Consider the following 21,692-nt stretch of genomic DNA (forward strand, 5'->3'; position numbering starts at 1 on the left):
TAGACGGCAATGGTGTATGGAATGCCATCGCTGTGTTAAAATGGTTCAAATGGCTCTGAGCACTATGGGACTTAACTTCTGAGGTCATCAGTCGCCTAGAGCTTAGAACTGCTTAAACCTAACTAACATAAGAACATCACACACATCCATGCTCGAGGCAGGATTTGAACCTGCGATCGTAGCAGCAGCGCGGCTCCGCACTGAAGCGCCTAGAACCGCTCCGTCACAGCGGCCGGCGCCATCGCTGGGGACAGGAATGCCATCAAACAGTGTTTTCGGACGGATGTAGGTTCTGTTTGTTTGAAAATGATGGTCGCGTTTTGGTACGCCGCAGACAGTGGGAGCGACATAAGAGTGACTGCATTCGCACAAGACATACAGGGCCAACTCAAGGTCTTATAGTGTGGGCTGCTATTGGGTACAACCATAAATCACAACTGGTGCGTGAACAGAACGCTGTCACCAGCGTGACCTACGTGAACGACCTCCTGCGACCCGTAGCCATACCCTTTCTGAACAACATCCCAGTCGCAATTTTTCAGAAAGACCCTGCGCGACCACATGTTGTTGCGCGAACACGTGTCTTCCTGTTGTCACAGGATGTCAGCCTTTTGCCCTGGCCTGCCAGATCGCCAGACTTGTCGGCAATCGAAAATGTGTGGGATGTGGTAAAACGACAGGTGCAGCGTTGTGGCCCAATGACAACCATCACAGATGAGCTTTGGAACCAGGTGAATGCAGCATGGGTGGTTCTACCACAGGACACCATTCGCGCCTTATACGCAACGATGCCATCACGCATAGAACAAGTTCTCAGGGCCCGTGGCCGATCCTGTGCGTACTAGGTAACAGGACACATGCTGAACTGAGGTGACTGAAATCCCAATATTTTCTGCACAACGTACTAATGTACATGTCCTGTGAATATGACCGTCCTACCTCTAGTCGTTCACGGTGTTCTGTTTTCTCTGAACATGAGTGTAAACTGGAGTTAGTTGGAGTGAAATCTGGAACTAATTTGCATTTGTCACGCTGTATTCTAGACATATTCATTGCGTAGCGCGTTCAACATTTCCAAACGGTTTTCAACGAAATCATTTGATGTCACTGGACCTTCACTGATTACACCCCCCCTCGATTTATTAATTTGATTCAGTGACTCCAGTTCACTTGTGCCATAAAATTCTTCGTATGGAAACTTCATATTGAGAGATAATCGATTCAATTGCTTCTGTTGTCAGCTGAACAGTCTATTCATTGTCAGTTATTTGACAGTGGCGTTTAATTCAAGAGAATTCTATTCCTTATTGCACTTTCTACACTGCATAACTCTTCTACTGTTTTTTTATAATTAAATATTCCTTTCTCACTTGATCCAGTTTCTTGCTCCAAGAGCTCCCGCTACCATCATTCCACTAGCAATATCAGAATTTTTCAGACTGAATGGTTCAAATGGCCCTGAGCACTATGGGACTCAACTGCTGAGGTCATTAGTCCCCTAGAACTTAGAACTAGTTAAACCTAACTAACCTAAGGACATCACAAACATCCATGCCCGAGGCAGGATTCGAACCTGCGACCGTAGCGGTCTTGCGGTTCCAGACTGCAGCGCCTTTAACCGCACGGCCACTTCGGCCGGCTTTTCAGACTGAATCTGTCACTCTGTAGCGATGTGCGCACTGCTTTGAAAATTCCTGGCAGATCAGAACTGTGAAGTGGTCTGGGGCTCCAGCACGAACCCGGATTCGAATCCCAAATCGCCACACAATTTTAATCTGCCAGAAAGTTTTCAAATCAAATTTTTTGTACCGGAATTGTTTCAACAAACAGTTGTACCCGAAACAACTAAGGTCGATATACCGAGTGATTGTAATTAAAGTTAAACTTTCAAAACGCTGTAGAAATAACACCACTGCTCAGAATGACGTCAAATTTCAACGGCATATTATCGGAGAAGGGCGAAAACGTATGGCAGAAGAAAAAACAGTGTGAAAATTGATCAACAGATGGCGCTGTATGTGTCAGAATACGCAAATGAAAACACATGTCATGCGCACGACCCATTGAAGTTGGTATAAACGCGCCGGGTACACGGCTTTTCCTCCTTTCGCGTCTGCGACGTTCGCCATGACTGTATCAATACAGGATCGCGCTCTGTAAAGTTGTATTACAAGAATGATGACTGTGCACACGTCACTCTGCAGAAGTTCCGGACACTGAAGGCTTTGAAAAAAAGGCGTTGGTCCGATGACTGCCGTGGGTCTGGAAAAAATGATTCGTAAATTCGAAAAGACGGGTTCTTTTGGTGTGCAACCTGGTAGAGGCAGGAAACGAATTGATTCAACGTCAGTGGAAGCAGTGGCCACAGCAGTGCAGGAGGAGACGAGTGGTGGTGTGCAAACGTGTAGTGCACGGAGAATTGCCCAAACATTGGACATACGCGTGAGCACGGTGCGTAAAATACTACGAAACATCCTTGTTTGCTATCCTTTCAAAATTACCCATGTGCACTAGTTGCTTCCTGTTGACCTGCCAGCAAGAGAGACCTTTGCTTTAGAATTTATTGCTCGCACGTAAGTGGACAATGATTGCCTGAGGAAGATTTTGTGGAGAGACGAAGCCCACTTCCATCTGACAGGATGTGTCAATACACAGAACTGTCGGAGATGGGCAACGGAAAATCCACACGAATATCAACCAATACCACTTAATCCTGACAAGGTCACTGTGTGGTGCGGGTTTACGGCATCATTTATCATAGGGCCATACTTTTACGAAGAGACAGGTGCTCCCAGTCCTGTTACCTGTACCGTCACTGGTAAGCGCTATGAGTGTCTTTTGAGCAACCACGTCATTCTAGCTCTCCAACAGCGTGGATGTGTGGACGGGATCATTTCTATGCAAGATGGCGCACCTCTGCACATTGCAAATCCAATTAAGCAGCTGCTGAAGCGCCATTTCGGAAATGCTAGAATTATCAGCCGCCATTTCCCTACAGCCTGGCCGTCCCGATCACCTGATCTTAACCCGTGTGACTTCTGGCTGTGGGGCTATTAGTCCAGTCAAATAGTAGATATACCTTGCAAAAGGTGGGGTAGAAGAGTTTATTTTTTTCAACTCGTTCATATGGTTGGAAAGATTATAAAACCGAGTTTTACCAACAAAATTTCGCTTGGGAAAACTTTCTGCAGTCAAAAAACTTCGAAAATGTCGGACTTTTTTCAGTTTTTTCAAAATATCTCAGTTTCATTTGTTCCTATCGCTTTAACGTCTATTTTATTTTTTAAAGAGCACAAAATTCTCTACAAATTTGATTGTTGCCATTTTTTTCTACTCCCAATATCTAAGGCGCTACAGCGCCTCAAAAAATACCAATTTTTCAAATTTTGAGCATAGTGGCAAGATACCTTATTTTTGAACACTATTTTTTTCAGTTTCTGTTTGTGTAGTATAAATACATCATGCATCATGTTATAAGTTGGAATTTACCACCTCACTTTCAGGTATTCAATTTGTCTGTATGCAACATGAGGATTGCTGGGCACCCAACTATTATGATTCTTGCATCACTACCTGAAGTTCACTATGGGCCTAAGAGACACATAAACACACACACACACACACACACACACACACACACACACACACACACACACACACACACAAAATAAATTGTCTCAGGAAACTGAACTATTATTAGCTGCAATAGGCAACCTAATTAGGTAGGTAATTATTCTTGTGTATAAAAGCCACACAGTTGACATTAAAAATAAGTAGCTTTGTTACAATTAAAATGCATTGTCAGTTACTATAAATTCTGACAGTTCTGGGTGTAATACTTGTAATATTGCACTTAAGCGCACTTGAGACAGATATGAGCATCACTTCCAACGTTTTGATGGGCCAGGTCCCTCAGTGTCACCAGAAATACCTTGAGTTACGGATTCAGGGTCTGTACATACAGTTGATCCCAGATTGACCTCTTCTTTAAACAGCGAGTCAGCCTCAGCAAGTTCGTTGGTTTCGTCAGCGGTTTCTTCAACATTCTTCATAACATCTTCTTCACTGTCTTCATATAAAAACTTTGGCACGTTTTCACAGTTGACCCCAATACATTTCTTGCACATTGAAGAACATTTCAAACCCACTTTTCTGCAGGAGCACGCTCCGCCACAGTTCAGCTTGCATGAGCATGAAACAATGTGAAGAAGTGCTTCAGGTGCTGGATCTTGGCTCATTATAACGGGTATTGAACCGTGGTCACTCTGATTCCAGCCCCATTTCTCAGGAGGTTCCCAGTTTCCCATCCAACTTTGGACTTGTTGGTAAGTCCGCAACGAATGATGTTGTGCAGCATCTTGTGTAGGTGGCAACTGTGCAAGATTCAGTTTGCTTTTTGTGGCAGACTTGGCGAATAGCTGGTACCGCAAATGGTCTAGTGTGTGGGAACTGCTGACACCTCCACTACACAATGCGATAGTAACCTGTTCTCCTGCAGTTATTATTTCTTCACGGGTAGCATGTGGTTTATTGAACGTGCAAAGTGCTGAGGTTAGGTGTTCATTTTTCGCAACAATACTGCAGCACTTAATTTTTCCTTGACCAAAAAAATCAGATGTATCACATCCGCTAAAGGCGTGAGTGAACAGAATATATTCACTGTCAAACTTGTAAGATACAGAGGAAAACCACTTGTCTTCTGCATTTCCTCTTCCTGGCTTTAAGAAAAATAAGTTTTCAATGCCTTGCCCCAAACCGGTCATGAGCACAAGCAGGTCAATATCTTCTCCTACAATGACACTTCCAAAATCTTTGGTTCTTGAAATGGCAGATGTTAAAATTATAATGTCAGCATCTTCTTGTACCTGGTGCACTTCAATGCTACACTCCAGAAATTCCATTTTAAGAAGTGTGATCAAACGCATCTTGTTTCGTTCGTTGTACAAGAACTTGTCCTGAGGGACTTGGTTCACCATCTCTGATTCAACCGCAACGTCAACCGAAGAATGTTGTTTGGACCTACGAATCCTCTCAGCACACTTTGTGCTACATTTGTCTCCATCACATGGATACCCATCAAATACAATAGCAAATTGAGATCCAAAATGACTTTGCAGGTAAGAAACATAGCTTTGGGCTATTGACTTGAAGCAAACATTTCGAGTCCAAGTCACTTTGTGGATAAGGTACCCTCCATCAATGACAAAAAATTTACTCGGTCCACCTGACTTCACATCTTCCAGTGGAACGAAGGCATTGTAGAATGAAGATTTTGTTCCTTTTCACATGCCTTTTTCTGAGAATAGGGACATTGGGTAAGGAGCAAGTTCATATTTCATAAAGGCTTTTAACTCTTCTTCACTTTGTTTCATTAAACAAATCCTTTGGAAAAGAGTTAAAGGATCAACAGGAGTAATTTTAGTGCTCCCAGCTTTTACAGAATTGAACACAGAAAGGAGAGTCACAACTTTATCTTTTATACGGAACTTTACATCGTGGAAATTGTCACCAACTATTCTTTGCTCGAAATTTGAAAAATTGGTATTTTTTGACGCGCTGTAGCGCCTTAGATACTGGGAGTAGAAAAAAAATGGTAAGAATCAAATTTGTAGAGAATTTTGTGCTCTTTAAATAAGAAAGTAGACGTCAAAGCGATAGGAGCAAATTGAACTGAGATATTTTGAAAAAACTGAAAAAAGTCCGAAATTTTCGAAGTTTTTTGACTGCAGAAAGTTTTCCCAAGAGAAATTTTTTTGGCAAAACTTGGTTTTCTAACCTTTCCAACAATATGAACGAGTTAAAAAAATAAAATCTTCTACCCCACCTTTTGCAAGGTACACGCTTTTTTTCTGACAGTTTCACTGGACTATATCTGAAAGATGTATTCAGTGTTCCGATTGCAAACTTAGCTGTATTGAAGGCACTAATTGCGCAACACATTCTGAACGTGATCCCAGAAAGACCTCGATCAGTTGTGGAACATGCTGTTTCTCGATTTCAACTTGTTGCAGAAAACGGTGATCAGCATACTGAACATGTTTTGGGCCAGTCAGACGGAAATTAGTAATCCGATTTGATTTTGATTGACGCTTTTTATGCGGTTTTTGGCCTCAGGACCATTAAAATCGGATGTGACTTATGCTTTTATGTGGTTTTTGGCCTCAGAAGAGTAAAAAATCGTCGTGAGAGATGGATTTTATGCGTTTTTCGGTCTCACCGATTTTCCCATCCGGTATCATATGACCTTGTCGTGGTGGATGGGCTTACGTAACTAACAGTATCGCAACTGTACACCCACGCACACTGTGTAGTACGATTTGTTTAACGTCAAACGTACACCTTAGGCATTAGACTTGGCCACTGTTTCTATGTTTCGATAGAATGTATCGATACGTGGAACTGTTTCAGTGTTTCGGAACGGCTGTGGTTCACTGTTTCGAAACAGTGGTGTTTCATTCCGCCCCTGTCTCGGATAACCGGACCAGATTCGATCTCGAGCCAGACATAGAAACTGTATCGTTGTTTCAAAATAAGGCTGTTTCAGTCCACCTGTGCTTGGAACGGATTAATTGTATCGAAACAGTGATGTTTCATTCCGCTTTGTGTCGGACGAGATTCGGGCTCGGCACAGGTACTGAAACACAACATAACACTTCATGAAGCTTAAGATATCCGAAAATAAAGCTTCGTTTCTAGCTGACTGTCCTATTACGAAATGGCGTAACATCTGCTTTATAAACACTAACAAACAATAAAACAACGCATACTATTCACATTCAAAATAATAAATATGTGAAAATCATTCAGTTAAATTACACTTTTTTATAACATACGCTCCTCTGTTCATGTACAGTAATCATATTAAGAAACGCAAGTAAGCCTACAACATTTTGAATAAAAAAAGGCGTAGAGTGACAGTTATTAGACATCTACATAAATTTGATGTAGGTATAATTGCAAGCAATCTGTTTGACCTATCACTGATAGCCGGCACGGTAGCTCAGCGTGTTTGGTCAGAGGGCTGCGTGCTCTCTGTAATAAAAAGAACTGAGTCAAGGAACCAACGATTAATTTGAACGGATGTCTTGTGACGTCCGCCCCGACCAAACGCAACGAACTATATCGAACAAAATGACGAATACGAACAAAATGAGATTTAAAAAAAAAAAAATAGTGTAATGGTGAACGGGAAGGGCTGGGAAACATGGTGAATTTATAGTAACGGTTCGAAACACCTTGAAAGACAAAATTTTTTTCTGTTATATTTTGTTATTTATTCGAATTATTTGGCGTTATTTGTGAGTCTATAGTGACTCTGCCTATTATCCACAATGATTCCCTTTGTGTGAATGGAAATTAACAGGATGGGTATTTTACCCATACTAACAGAATGTGGGAATCCCAGTAGCATATCCGTTGTTTCTGCAGTTTGCTCCCACCTCCAGTTCCGTTCGTGGTGGTTCTTCTGTCTTCTGTCCTCAAAAAATTGAAAAGTATGAAAGTCACACGACACGAAAGCAGCGTATTTGCTGCAGGGAATGCGAAACTGCCAAGACGCCTAAGTGATAGTTTCATGCTTTCTGCGATATGATTAGCGCTCTTGCACCTCATTTGTGTTTATATGGACATACTTATACAGTAGACATTCAAGATAATAAAATGCCTAGGTTTATTAGATTACAAAACACAAACTGTTTCATTGTTTCGAAACAGCGTATAGAAACATTATATTGTACTGTTTCATTTGTTTCGAAACAGTTACGTGTTTCAGTTTGCCCATCTCTATTAGGCATTGTTGTGTGATTCATTTGTCATTTGTAGTCGACCACTATTAAATTATGACGCTTACAACGCTATCTATTGCTACATTTTGTAACTAATTATTTTTTTCTGCCATACGTTTTCCCCCTCCTCCGATAATATTCCGTTGCACTTTGACGTCATTCTGTCCACTGGTGTTATTTCTACAGCGTTTTGAAAGTTTAACTGTAGTTATAATCAGACCGTATATCAGAATTTTTCAGAATGAGTCTCTCACCCTGCAGCGGAGTGCAAACTGTTTTGAAACTTGGTAGCAAAGCTGGACTCGCACTCGACCACGAATCCGGGTTCGAATCCCAGATCGCCACTCAGTTTTAATCTGCCAGAAACTTTTAAAATCAGAATTTTTACACGGAAATTGTTTCAGCAAACAACTGTAGCCGAGACTACTCCGGTCGATATACACAAGCTTGGTGTTTGTCTGTAGCAGAAATAGATGGGAGGCGGGCATCATTTGGCGGCAGTGCAGAATCCTAAGCAGGTAGGGGCAGAGGGACCCGGGTACGGGACAAACCGGACAAGCAACTTTCCCTTCGCCCGCTACACAGCCGCCGCGGCTCCTTGGTCCTCCCTCGCCCGCCTGCGCCGTTACCACAGAATTCTGGATGTTCGGGCGATACGCGAATTGCTGCCGGGTGCGCTGCCATCGTCCGCTGCATGAATGATCTCGCCTGATACAAATAAATAATCGTCATTAACCCTTTCACGCTCTTCCGCTGCCGGCCGTAGTGGCCGTGCGGTTCTAGGCGCTACAGTCTGGAACCGCGAGACCGCTACGGTCGCAGGTTCGAATCCTGCCTCGCGCATCGATGTGTGTGTGTCCTTAGGTTAGTTAGGTTTAAGTAGTTCTAAGTTCTAGGGGACTGATGACCTCAGAAGTTGAGTCCCATAGTGCTCAGAGCCATTGGAACCATTTGAACGCCCTTCCGCTAGACTTTTCCATGCATTACAGTAATCAGCTACACGTAGTTCATGTCGCTCTTGCGTGTTTTCTTATGCCACCTTCCCATCTCCCTTTAGGACGTCGCCTCTGTCTTGTATTATTTGTTGGAATCCAGCAAAACACATCCTCGGTCCATCCAACGCACACTGTCCTGGGTACATGAATCTCATTACTGTCAAAATTACGCCTTTCACTCCAAACTGTTCTATGAACCACACGTTTTCCTTACTGTCGCTCTTACAAGAATCGCTTCATGGCTATCTAAGCTACCCCGTTTTCCAATATTTTTCAGATCCTAAACCCCTGTCTCACATAATTCAAAACTGGTAATACTTAACGGTTATATCCTTTCTTTTTCATACACATTGGTACCTTAAATCTGAAAATCCTATTTGTTTTACCGAAACTACTCAAAGTCATTTTTACTCTTCCGTTTATTTCGTTTCCTACCCATCCACTCACCTTTTTCAGTTGCCCTAAATGTAAAAACTCATCCTCCTGGTTCTCTTACTTCTTAATTTGTGCAATTTTCTTTTCTGATAAGTTCAGATACATTATTTTAGTCTTATTATAATGGATTTTCAGGACTCTTCTCAGTCTTGCTCTATTAACTCTTAAGTCGTTGTTCGAGTTTATCTGCTCTAGGGTTAAGCAAACAAAGTGAATAGCAAAACAAGGATGATACAAACATGTTTCATTAACACGTTTTCTTTCTCCGTTTCGCAGTTTAAGGTCACAGATCCTTCTTGAGGACTAACGAGAATAGTTTTGGCGGCACGATTGTTCCCTGTCTGTGTCCTGTTTCATAATGGAAGCTGTAACATTAACGTAAGTATTTTTTGGTGTATGAACACAGGTTGAATCAGTGCCTTGTCTCCCGTGGGCTGTCAGTACTGACTTCGTTGAAATTGAGCCAAAAGCTTTCTCAAAATTTATAATTCGCGGACAAAATGGTAACTCCTTTCTGTCTTATGACTTCTTTCACAACTTGCAAGCAGATATAACTCAAATTATGTCACTACACTCTGACCGTTTAAATGAATCCTAGTTTTCAAGCTGCATGGCAACAAATCAAAATGGCATTCCGAAACATTTCTGTCATAATGTGGGTGGAAATCAGTAGAAATATACAAAAATCGGAACTAGCCATTGTGTTCCAGACAAATCGTTCTCCAACATAAATCGATAAATTTAAGTCATTCAGAACAAACAGATAGATATCCAGTGATCACAGGCCCTGCAGACCACTTGCTGCTTCCACAAACTGCCTCCATTCCTTCCTGTTTTTTGCCCGGTTCTTCCAGGTGTCTTCAGTTCCCAGGGCTGCTAGGTCCTTCGCCAGGTCGTCCATCCAGCGCTCTCTTGGTCGTCCAATGGGGCGTTTGGTGTTTGGCTTCCCCTCCAGTGCTATCTTCGCCTGTCTTCCATCTGGCATACGGGCTACATGGCCCACCCATTGTATTCTTTTGCTCTTTATCTTCTGTAGGATAGTTGGTTGTCGCATCAGAAGGTAGATTTCATCGTTTTTCCTCCTCCTCCATTCACCGTTATCTAAAACTGGTCCCCATATGTTCCTCATTACTCTTCTTTCAAATATTAATAGTTTCGGAACAAATTGAATCGTTTATTGTAAACACGAGACGGAAATATCATTCGCACTTGGATAACACTTACTTAAGCATTATAAGAAAAGTGGGAACTCTTCAGCAGGTTTAACTTTGAATAGCCTTCCAGAAGAACTTAAAAAGTGATTGTTAAACCACAACTATTCAAATCGAAGCTAAAATGTTTCATTGTGGCACTCTCCTATTCTCTTAAGTAGTTCGTCGTAGCAGATAAGAATTTTTCCCTGTAATGTGTTATTTATTCATATACTCTCTCACACTTCTTTTCTGTTTCATTAATTCTTTAATTTTGCTCTTTATGAATTTTATAATTAGCTTTCTGTAAACTATTCGTGATTTCATAATCAGGTAAGTAACTATGGTTCGCATGGGCCCGCGGAATCTGGCGGATTCACGAAGAAAATAAAAAATAACGTAGTACAGTTGTTCATTCTGTGAGCATGGTTTACTGGCCAACCTGTGGCGCTGTCTTCCGGTGGTCACAGGCTGGATTCCGAATCGCATCTACACGCGGCACTTCTCGCAAGGAATGAAAAGACACAAACAGGAATCTCCAGAGCAAGCAGAATGCTCCACCTCGCATCTGCTGTTGTCAGACAAACACTACTTCTATTTGTTCACTTGAGGAATAGTCTACCAATGTTCCTATGATAGTACCTGAAGAAACATAATGGTTGTCTTTCATGATTAAGTTTAATTTATCCAGTCACTTTCGTACTGAACATTTCTTTCTCTTACATGTGGCACGTGAATAGTTCCCTTGCAGTGCGCTTCAGTGCGGATGGAGTTGTCATGTACGAACCTCAACAACAGCCACTCGCAAGAGCAGTTCGGTACATGTCGACCATATCACCAACTTCATACTCTCAAACGTGCAAACCACTCCGTTAAAACTTTAAGCTACCCACACCCCTTTTATTAGATAAAAAATCGCTCCAGTCCCCCAATTCCGCATAAGGTTTTCAGAAAGTTTCCCTTTGTTGTACGGCAGGTTATCGCAAATTGAAATCCTCTGCCAGATATTTCCACGTGAGACCTTTCCTGTACCAGTCCCAGTTCTCTGGGATCTGTCTGAGGAGATGGAAACTTAATGATAGCTCGAGATCTTAACGCGCCAGATTCATTTGAGCGAAAGAGGCTGTGATCTGGAGAAAGAAAGTGCGCACCTAATTCAAATTCCAAAGTGCCTCTTTTACAGACACCTGTCACGAGAGGCGACACTTATTTAATTAAATTAAATTACTAATTGGGTTTCTGCCTCTCCCTCCCCCTCTCAACAAGGAAAAAATGAAACACATACGCTTACTAATCGTTGAGATTCCTGATGTCAAATATAAAACCCATTAAGTCTTTGTAAGTAGTGTTTTGTGGTACACGAAAATCCTAGCAAAACTGGCACGAATGTATTGTTGAACTTGCTACGAACTGTTATCATTTATTCCTGATATCGTGTCACTTTTGAAGATAAACGGATATGTGATACATACAAAATTTATTTAAAAGAACTGAATTGGTTTTGTTTGCTGACAAATCCTTCTATCCTATAGATGTTTAATGTGTTGATACGAATCATTGCTAAATCTTACATGTATGTTACATGTATCAATAAGATAAGCATATCAGAATTGGTATATGGAACGGAATATTAAACAGTCGCTGAAATGGGTCCTGAGATCTTGATTCGCTTTCCTTTGTGTGTCCTCATTCACGAAAGCAATGCGGAAGTCTGCAGCCAAAGCTAGCCTACGTCCTCGTGCCCCATTTGTCGACGAGAGGTCACCGTAAGGAAGGCTAACATTTAACAAGAACAGATTATAATTATTACCCGCCAGTTCTTACTTGTTAATATACGGATCGTAATCTTACGGTCTATAAATAAGAATTCAAACGTTTGTTTCTTGAAGATCTTAAATCTTCAAAGCTCTTCACCGATTGCGTTGAAATTTTGACACAATATTGCATTCAAATACACGCGTGTTTTACATACCTACTGGAGCGCCGTCAGTTGGACGTATATAATGTATATGTAATAGGGAAACATTGTTAGCCAAAATCTCGAAAATGTTCCTACCTGCTTTACTTCAAGTACATACACAATGCTCTAATAAACGCTCGGGCTGACGTAACCTGAATCTTGAAAAGTTTTTGATCGATTTACTTCAAGTTTTTACACGATACTCTAATAAACAATCAGACTGACACAGACCATACATTTTTGAGCAAAAATGTACTGGATTTCTGTTAAAACAAACTGAGAGAAACAAAATGCTGTGCTGTGAAAATGAGCGTTTTCGTTTTCATTTCCGCAGTTTTCACCATGACAGCAGGCCGTTTAAACCATTAGACAAATCGTTTCTCTCTTGTATCTATTCGTTTTCCTTATACATAATTTTAAACAAAAATTGTACATTCAAGAATGTGGTGTTTTGTTTTCCTCCTGGTATTCGGTTTTAACAGAATACAGAAACGTTGTGTTTATGGATTACCGAGATTTAATTAAAATGCTGTTACTATGGAATCGGGATCCTCCGAAAGTTTATAATCCTACGCCTTCGCAGATTAAAACTATGCGAAAAATATCACTGAAGCCACTATCCTCACAGATCCAGCAGGTGGAGAGCTCTCTCTCATACCCTGCAACCGATTTAAGCATTCATTCCATGCGACTTAGATTAGCAATCAAGGTTTCGTTCGCAATGACTATAGACAAGGGCCAATTTCAGAGAGAGGGGCGTTCAAATGGCTCTGAGCACTATGGCACTTAACATCTGAGGTCATCAGTCCCCTAGAACTTAGAACTACTTAAACCTAACTAACCTAAGGACACACACACATCCATGACCGAGGCAGGATTCGAACCTGCGACCGTAGCGGTCTCGCAGTTCAAGACTGTAGCGCCTAGAACCGCACGGCCCACAGGCCGGCGAGAGAGAGAGAGAGAGGGGGGGGGGGAAGAGGAGATGGATGAAGATGGGGTGGACGTAGATATGGGAAGGGCGAGATGGAGAGGGAAGGACGTGATGGAATGTGAGAGGGTGGGTGGGGGTGATGGACAGAGAGAGGGGTAGGATGACGAGATGGACATAGAGAAGGAGGACGCGGATATGGGTAGAGAGAGAAATACCCTCTACCACGCACCAATTAATCATTTTCAATCAAACCATCCACATTCATTCACTTTGAAAAAGTTATCTGATCTGATTTTCTCGTAATATATGCGGCGACAGCTCGACGATGCCAAAGTATTTTCTAGTGCGTTTATTCTTTGAAATAACAGGGATGCATATATACATTCTCCATGGTTGTTAAGAGTGGTAACTAGGACAGCTTCTGGAGTATCTGTTGAGGGATTGACGTGTTTCTGAAAGATACATATTCTGCTTTTCTTCTCGCTAAAGCGAGCCAATTAACATTTGTGCCGCTAGCGGTTTGTTTGAAGAGAAAGATACTGTAAACGGAAAATAATTAAGGCGTGGAATCACCGGAGATCTGGACATGTAATGGAGATGGATTTAATACACAATTTCCTCCATAAATAAGGTTTGTGACTTTTTTGTTCTGGAGTGAATGAACGAATGAGTTTTTTCTGAATCATTTGATGATCACGTTGGCCCTGTAATTAGTGGGGAAGTTTCAGCTGTGTCGAAGAGAGCCTGCAATCACTGAGTCTGTGTTAAATCGTCCAAAAAGGTTTCGTACACATCCGGAATTCGCAATCTTTCGTAAAAGGAACAAATTGTCCAAACGATTGATTCTCCCGACTGACTGCAGTGTTTAACAGTAATAATAAATGTAAAGATCTCTTACAGCAAGCCAACCGCTGATTACCAAGACGAAGGACTCCACCAAAGATCCTATTTGGCTGATTTCACGTAATGAAATATTATATTAAAAACTGTACATAGATAAAGGAGAGAAAGAGAGAGAGCGAATGAAAATAGAGATAATACTAATAATCCTCCATTAGTCTAATTTTTCGCCTGTCTTATCACGGATCAGCCAAGAACTGGGAGGGCCTTACTTTACTGTATAGATTTATGTGTGAAGGTGAAGTGATCTTAAAGGTAACAGATACACGTCTATACAGACAAGACATTACACAGAGATAGCGGCCAGCTGCATTCATCATCTATACTTAGATAAAGAGACGGCAACTTATTATCCGAACATTCAAAAATGTTATAAAGCGAGAAGGAGATTAGGACGTATATCTAATTCCCATACGTATTTAACAATTGCGAAGCATTGCCGGCTTCAATAGTAATATAATAACAATAAATAACAACGGTAGGGCTTACTGATATCCGTTGTTAACGCTGCAAAAATTTAGTACAACAAACAGACTTCAGTTTTTCTTTACATGAAACTGCTGCTAATGATTGTTAGTTACATACGAACTACCATGTAAAGGTTGTCAGAGTCAATCAATTTTCATAGGGTGGTCCACTGATAGTGACCGGGAAAAATATCTCACGAAGTAAGCATCAAACGTAAAAACTACAAAGAACGAAACTCGTCTAGCTTGAAGTGGGAAACCAGATGGCGCTATGGTTGACCCGCTACAGGGCGCTGCCGTCGGTCAAACGGATATCAACTGCGTTTTTTCTAAATAGGAACTCCCATTTTTTACTACAGATTCGTGTAGTACGTAAAGAAATATGAATGTTTTAGTTGGACCACTTTTTTTTCGCTTTGTGATAGATGTCGCTTTAATAGTCACAAACGTCTATATAAGTACGTGGTATCACGTAACATTCCGCCAGTGCCGACGGTATTTGCTTCGTGATACATTACCCGTGTCAAAATAGATCGTTTACCAATTGCGGAAAAGGTCGATATCATGTTGATGTATGGTTATTGTGCTCAAAGTGCCCAACGGGCATGTGCTATGTATGCTGCTCGGTATCCTGGACGACATCATCCAGTGTCCGGACCGTTCGCCGGATAGTTACGTTATTTAAGGAAACAGGAAGGGTTCAGCCACATGTGAAACGTCTACCACGACCTGCAACAAATGATAATGCCCAAGTAGGTGTTTTAGCTGCTGTCGCGGCTAATGCGCACATCAGTAACAGACAAAATGCGCGAGAATCGGGAATCTCAAAAACGTCGGTGTTGAGAATGCTACATCAATATCGATTGCACCCGTACCATATTTCTATGCACCAGGAATTGCATGGCGACGACTTTGAATGGCGTACAGTTCTGCCACTGGGTACAAGAGAAATTACGGGACGATGACAGATTTTTTGCACGCGTTCTATTTAGCAACGAAGCGTCATTCACCAACAGCAGCGACGGAAAATCCACGATGGCTGCGACAAGTGGAACATCAGCGACCTTAGCGGGTTAATGTATGGTGCGGCATTATGGGAGGAAGGATAATTGGCCCCCATTTTATCGATGGCAATCTAAATGGTGCCATGTATGCTGATTTCCTACGTATTGTTCTACCGATGTTACTACAAGATTTTTCACTGCATGACAGAATGCGATGTACTTCCAACATGATGGATGTTCAGCACATGGCTCGCGTGCGGTTGAAGCTGTACTGAATTGCATCTTTCATGACAGGTGGATTGGTCGTCGAAGCACCATATAATGGCCCGCACGTTCATCGGATCTGGCGTCCCTGGATATCTTTCTGTGGGGAAATTTGAAGGATATTAGCTATCGTGATCCACCGACAACGCCTGACAGCCTGCGTCAGCGCATTGTCAATGCATGTGCGAACATTACGGAAGGCGAACTACTCGCTGTTGCGAGGAATGTCGTTACACGTATTGCCAAATGCATTGAGGTTGACGGACTTCATTTTGAGCATTTATTGCATTAATGTTGCATTTACAGGTAATCACGCTGTAACAGAATGCGTTCTCAGAAATGATAAGTATACAAAGATACATGTATCACATTGGAACAACCGAAATAAAATGTTCAAACGTACCTACGTTTTGTATTTTAATTTAAAAAAGCTAACTGTTACCAACTGTTCGTCTAAAATTGTGAGCGACATATAGGTGACTATTACAACGCCATCTATCACAAAGCGAAAAAAGTGGTCCAACTTAAACATTCATATTTCGTTATGTACTACACGAATATGTAATAAAAATGTGGATCCCTATTAAAAAAAAAACACGCAGTTGATATCCGTTTGACCTATGGCAGCGCCATCTAGCGGGCCAACCATAGCGCCATCTGGTTTCCCCCTTCAAGCTAGACAAGTTTCGTTCTTTGTAATTTTTTCGTTTGACGCTTATTTCATGAGATATTTGGCCCGGTCAGTATCAATGGACCACCCTGTATATACATATCAACAATTAGAGAGAGGGGTGCACAAACGGACACAGCTATCAACAATTAGAGAGAGGGGTGCACAAACGGACACAGCTGTACATGTGGGGCAGCCGTCCCCAGGGCTGCTGGGAGACGGCGGTGACCGACGTCTAGGACTCTAGGACTGTGCCGCTTGTAGACTGAATACAGCAGCGAGCAGTTGGCATCTTTCTTTCAAGTAGTGTGGATGCAGTTTCGGTTATAATGCGAAATGGTGTTCGTTCTCGACTGCTAACCTTTGGCGGGTATGTGAAATCGTCTTCTTGCAATTTCCTTAGTGTTCATTTAAAGTAATTACATTGCGGCACCAGGAAATTAGAATCCTAAGGTACTTTTAGAAACACGGTTTCAGTCACGGACTTCGTTATGTTACATGTGATGGTAGTCATCTTGCTTAGGTGGGGCTGGTGTAAATATGGGCCACTATTTAAACAGCGCAGTATTCCCTGGGGACTTGAGATGCAGTTTCTCCGTTCGACGTTTCTGCTGTCCCTAATATTAAGAAGAGAAACACTTGAGGATCCAAAGCATCATCACGGTAACGCCGTAAGTTGAACAAGCCGCTTGACAAAAGCGCATTCAAATAGAGGCCTCAACTGACAGATGAGTCTTTCCGTGGTTGGAGGCCCGCTAAGGGCAGGATTGGGAAAATCAAAGGCCTTCAGAAAAAGAAAAATTCAACGCACGGAAAGATAAGATTCTTCATCAGTCTCCCACGACCCTCTTCGTGTAGCCAGTAATAATGACCTGGATACCAACGATGTGGGCACACCAGACACGAGGCATGCAACTTGTATGTTTAGTGATGAAAAATTCTCTCAAGATGCGGAGAAATGCAGGTTAAGTATGTGAGAACACTAAACAATGCACCGGGGCTGAAAGAGCAGTTTACGTTTGAAGTTTCTGTAAATAATTTTTGATTTGACGTTCATTAAAAAATATTTATATGCAAGATGCTCTCTGTAAATTAGTATACCGTTTTTATCGCCTTATTCAGTTTTATTAACACATTTAAAAAGATTTTTGTGACTTTTGGGGAGGGTCCACATTTGCACAGCATTCTTTTAATGCTATTTTGCGAGTCTTTTGCGAAACTTCTTTTTCAAATATAAATAACTGATATTAATTATCTCGTATCTTTTAGTAAACTTGTTATAGTTGTTAATGAAAATCAAAAAGCTGGAATTTTTCCGAAAGAAAGTGTCTCTGAGTCAGAAACAAAATAAGTAGCCCATATTTGCACTTTCTCCTCTATATTGTTCTGTGCAACAGGACAGTAATTCCAATGTTTCTTTACCAAACATTTCACGACCTCCAGAAAATGTTTGAAAGTGTTTTGCGGAATACAGAAGTATTGTACATAAAAACCTTGGAGCCGAGAGCGGAAAATGTTTGTATGAAACGGTACAATAATTATTTTCTTAAAACACTTAATTTCGTAATTATGACTTAACATTTCACGACCTCCAGAAAATGTTTGAAAGTGTTTTGCGGAATACAGAAGTATTGTACATAAAAACCTTGGAGCCGAGAGCGGAAAATGTTTGTATGAAACGGTACAATAATTATTTTCTTAAAACACTTAATTTCGTAATTATGACTTAGGTCCAGACTGCATATCTCGCAGCATCTGAAGTTCTGGACTGGATTTCGAAAGGAAATAGGAAATTACGGTTTAACGTCTCGTCAGCGAGCAGGTCATAGGAGCTTAATAGGAAGGTAGGCAATTAGGAAGGCTACAAGAAAAGAAAAAACTCTGTACTTCTACGTGGATTTAAACTCCACGAGATCCTGAATGTGAATGTAATATCGTAAACACTCCACCACAACGTTCGGAAAGGAAGATTAAAATCTAACGTCTCTTCGACGACCAGGTAACTTGAGACGGAGCTTACGCTCGGACTGATGAACGATAAGAAAAGAGCAGTCCCGACATCGCTCTAAAATAATTTGGGGAAATTACGGTAAACTTTAATCCTAATGGCCGGACGAAGATTTGAACCGTAGTAGACCACCCCACTGCGAATCCTGTGTATCACCAACGTGCCACTTCTCTAGATACCTAGATCAGTAGACCTACAGAATTTATGACATATGTTATACTGTTCAAATGAATTACGCAAACAGAAAACGCAATGAAGAGAGAGGACAAAGATCGACAGATACAATTTAAGGTTGAATTAAATTAATTTTAATGAAGTGAATGGAGTCTGGCACAAGTTTTCATTTGTCACTAAATGTTCGTTACACTACCGGTTCAGTATTTTATCCATCTTCCACAACTGTAGTTGTATTCATTGAAATAATCAACAACCAGTTGCACAAAATAAATTTTATTTCCTTAACCGGTTTCAGGCAATTAGTGCCCTTCTTCAGAAGGCTGTACAGAAATATATGCCACAAATAAGTAGAAGGTAGCCAACAATATTAAAACTTAGGAACGAAATACTTAATAGGAACGAAATACTTAATTTTTTAAATTTAGAACAAAAATGGTACACACTTGTAACTATAGCATTATTTGCGAGTGTCAAAAATAAGAAACGTGCTGTGTATTGCTGCGGTCCTTAAAAAATACAAGTACTGCATGAAATACAGTAATGAATCCATTAATACAAAAAGAGCTCGTAAATGATTACGTGTGGTGTATAGTGTCTGAACAAAAATGGAAGCCAAACAACAAATGCAGACATCATTATTTATCATTAGGTTTTAATGTATTACTTATTATGTTGCTTAGGCGCCCTTACATTCTCGTTTATGCTTTATGACGACTATGGTTGTGTAAGGTTTTGTTTGATTATTTTGTCGTACTTTTACTCCCACTCGGAGTCCACGATGTCTGCACTTGTACTTTGGCCTCCTTATACCATTTCTGTACGGGCACTATGAACTACATGTAAGCATTTACGAGCTCTATTTGCATTAAGGGATTCATTATTGTATTACATGTGGTTCTTGTATTTTTTTAGGACCACAGCAGTATATTGCATGCATCTTATTTATGACACTCGCAAATGATGTGATGTGTATAAGTATATACAATTTTTTATCTTTAAATGTTTAGAATTTTTAAACTTTTCGTTCCTAAATTTTAATATTCTTATCCAACTTCTACTTATTTGTGGTATACTTTCCTGTGTATCCTTCTGAAGAAGAGCACTAAATGCCTGAAACCGGGCAAGGAAATAATTTTTTTGTCGTCTGGTTGCTGATTATTTCAATAAATTACAGACTCGGTATTTCAGACCAGTTTTATCATATCATCCCCACATAATCTATTCCCCCAGTCGCGCTATTCCCACACACCCTGTGGGAGAACCTCTGGCCGTGATGTTCGGAAGTAATAGGAGGAAACAGCAGTGACAGTGAAAGCGATAGGCATTTGGGATCAGATAGCCCAATAGAGGAGGCGACGGCTACGAAGAGCGGGGGATGCAGTCTAGCAGACTTTCTTATTTGTCACGAGAGTTTCATTACGGTTCATCACGTTTTCTTCACTTCTAGTTGAACATTTACACAGAGACCAAACTGGAAAGTGTGAAATTGCTGGAATATCTCGAATTGTCGCTCTCGACCGCCGTCAGATGATTCATTGACGCAAACGCCTCAGGACAAAACAAGCGCTTTGACTACATACCTGGATGATGCACTGGAGATGCTTTCCAGTCGCAAGGAGAACATCCTATGAAACGAGGAGTATGCTGCGTCCCCGTATGATCTCAGGTACAGCGCATAGTGGAGTGTTTTCATGAGGCGCCAGCTTAGCGCTGAAGCGCTGCTGTAGCAGTGTAGCGAGAACACAGCAGGAACTTATAGCCCGTCGTCTGCCAGCTCGTCCGCTCGAATATCAGCGCTGGGTTCTTATCGCAGAGGTCCGCGACAAGAAAACCGCTAAGGCCTCCTCTCCTAGCGACTGTGCACACACGAGAAGGACCTCACAACAGAGTGAATAACTGCAACGATAAGCCGGAACTCAAAGGGTAAGTTTGACTAGGCGAATCGTCTATGCTGCAGCCTTTCTTCCTTGCTTCCATTCGAAGGAAGTACATTTGTGTGGCTGATAGAGAAAACAAATACAGCATAGATGGCACCTATTCAGCGTCACATGTATCTCACAAAGCATGCAGTACATCATTAAAGACAGAACGGTGAAACAAAGACCCTCTAGTTCTATACTATTGCACTAATTTTTTTCCACCCAATTCGGTTAATGTCGATTTTATGCAGAATTCTTAGGCATATTAGAAGTTCGAATGTAATAAACTTCCTTCAACTGAAAAGCTTTTGTCCTTTTGGACGATACCGTGCAAATTATGGATGAAGAACAACAGACAGATTCCATAAAGCGTTTTGCCGTAATGCAGCACTGCAGACTGTTAACAAAGCCCCCAGTATACGGAATAGAGTCTGCGCTATATGAGTGGCTCGAGGATTTTTAAGTACCTGGAACAGAACCTACCGTCCGCTAGGGTCCCGAACACGGGGTCCTGGGTTCCATCCCCGGCGGGGTCAGGGATTTTTCCTGCCTCGAGATGACTGGGTGTTGTTGTGTCGTCTTCATCATCATCATCATTCATCCCCATTACGGTCGGAGGAAGGCAATGGCAAACCACCTCCACTAGGACGTTGCCTAGTAAAGCGGTGCGGGTCTCCCGCATCGTTCCCCTACGCTCTGTTAAGAAGCAAGGGTCTTCTTTTCCATTTCAATAGAACCTAGTACATTGTCTTGGACGTCGAGTGTTCATCAGACATAGGGGTATTATCAGGAGTGGCCCAGGGAAGTGCGATAGTACCGCTCTAATTCTCTGTATCCGAGGTCTACTCGAAAAATTCCGAAACTTTTTCTACGCTTACCTTTTACTTATTGCGTATGGTCTCCTTCGAAATGCTCTCCACAATTGCTACAACGCCCCCAAAGCCGTTTCCACTTCCGGAAGCAGTTTTGGTATGCCTCTTGCTGG

General features: G+C 41.6%; 1 protein-coding gene across 2 annotated transcripts in view; it reads right to left on the reverse strand.

Annotated features, from left to right (window-relative positions):
• LOC124615470 (G1/S-specific cyclin-E) overlaps positions 1–21,692 on the reverse strand; it is a 180,914-nt gene that overhangs the window by 119,589 nt on the left and 39,633 nt on the right. Inside the window, exon 1 of one of the 2 annotated variants that reach the window (XM_047143386.1) lies at positions 20,369–20,518. The exons of the other annotated variant lie outside the window; for it this stretch is intronic. The gene's annotated coding sequence lies outside the window, so the exon portion shown is untranslated. Of the gene's footprint in view, positions 1–20,368; positions 20,519–21,692 lie in introns of those variants that run through there. 2 annotated transcript variants of the gene reach the window in all.

The sequence above is a fragment of the Schistocerca americana genome, chromosome 5, assembly GCF_021461395.2.
Source record: "Schistocerca americana isolate TAMUIC-IGC-003095 chromosome 5, iqSchAmer2.1, whole genome shotgun sequence".
Taxonomy (NCBI): domain Eukaryota; kingdom Metazoa; phylum Arthropoda; class Insecta; order Orthoptera; family Acrididae; genus Schistocerca; species Schistocerca americana.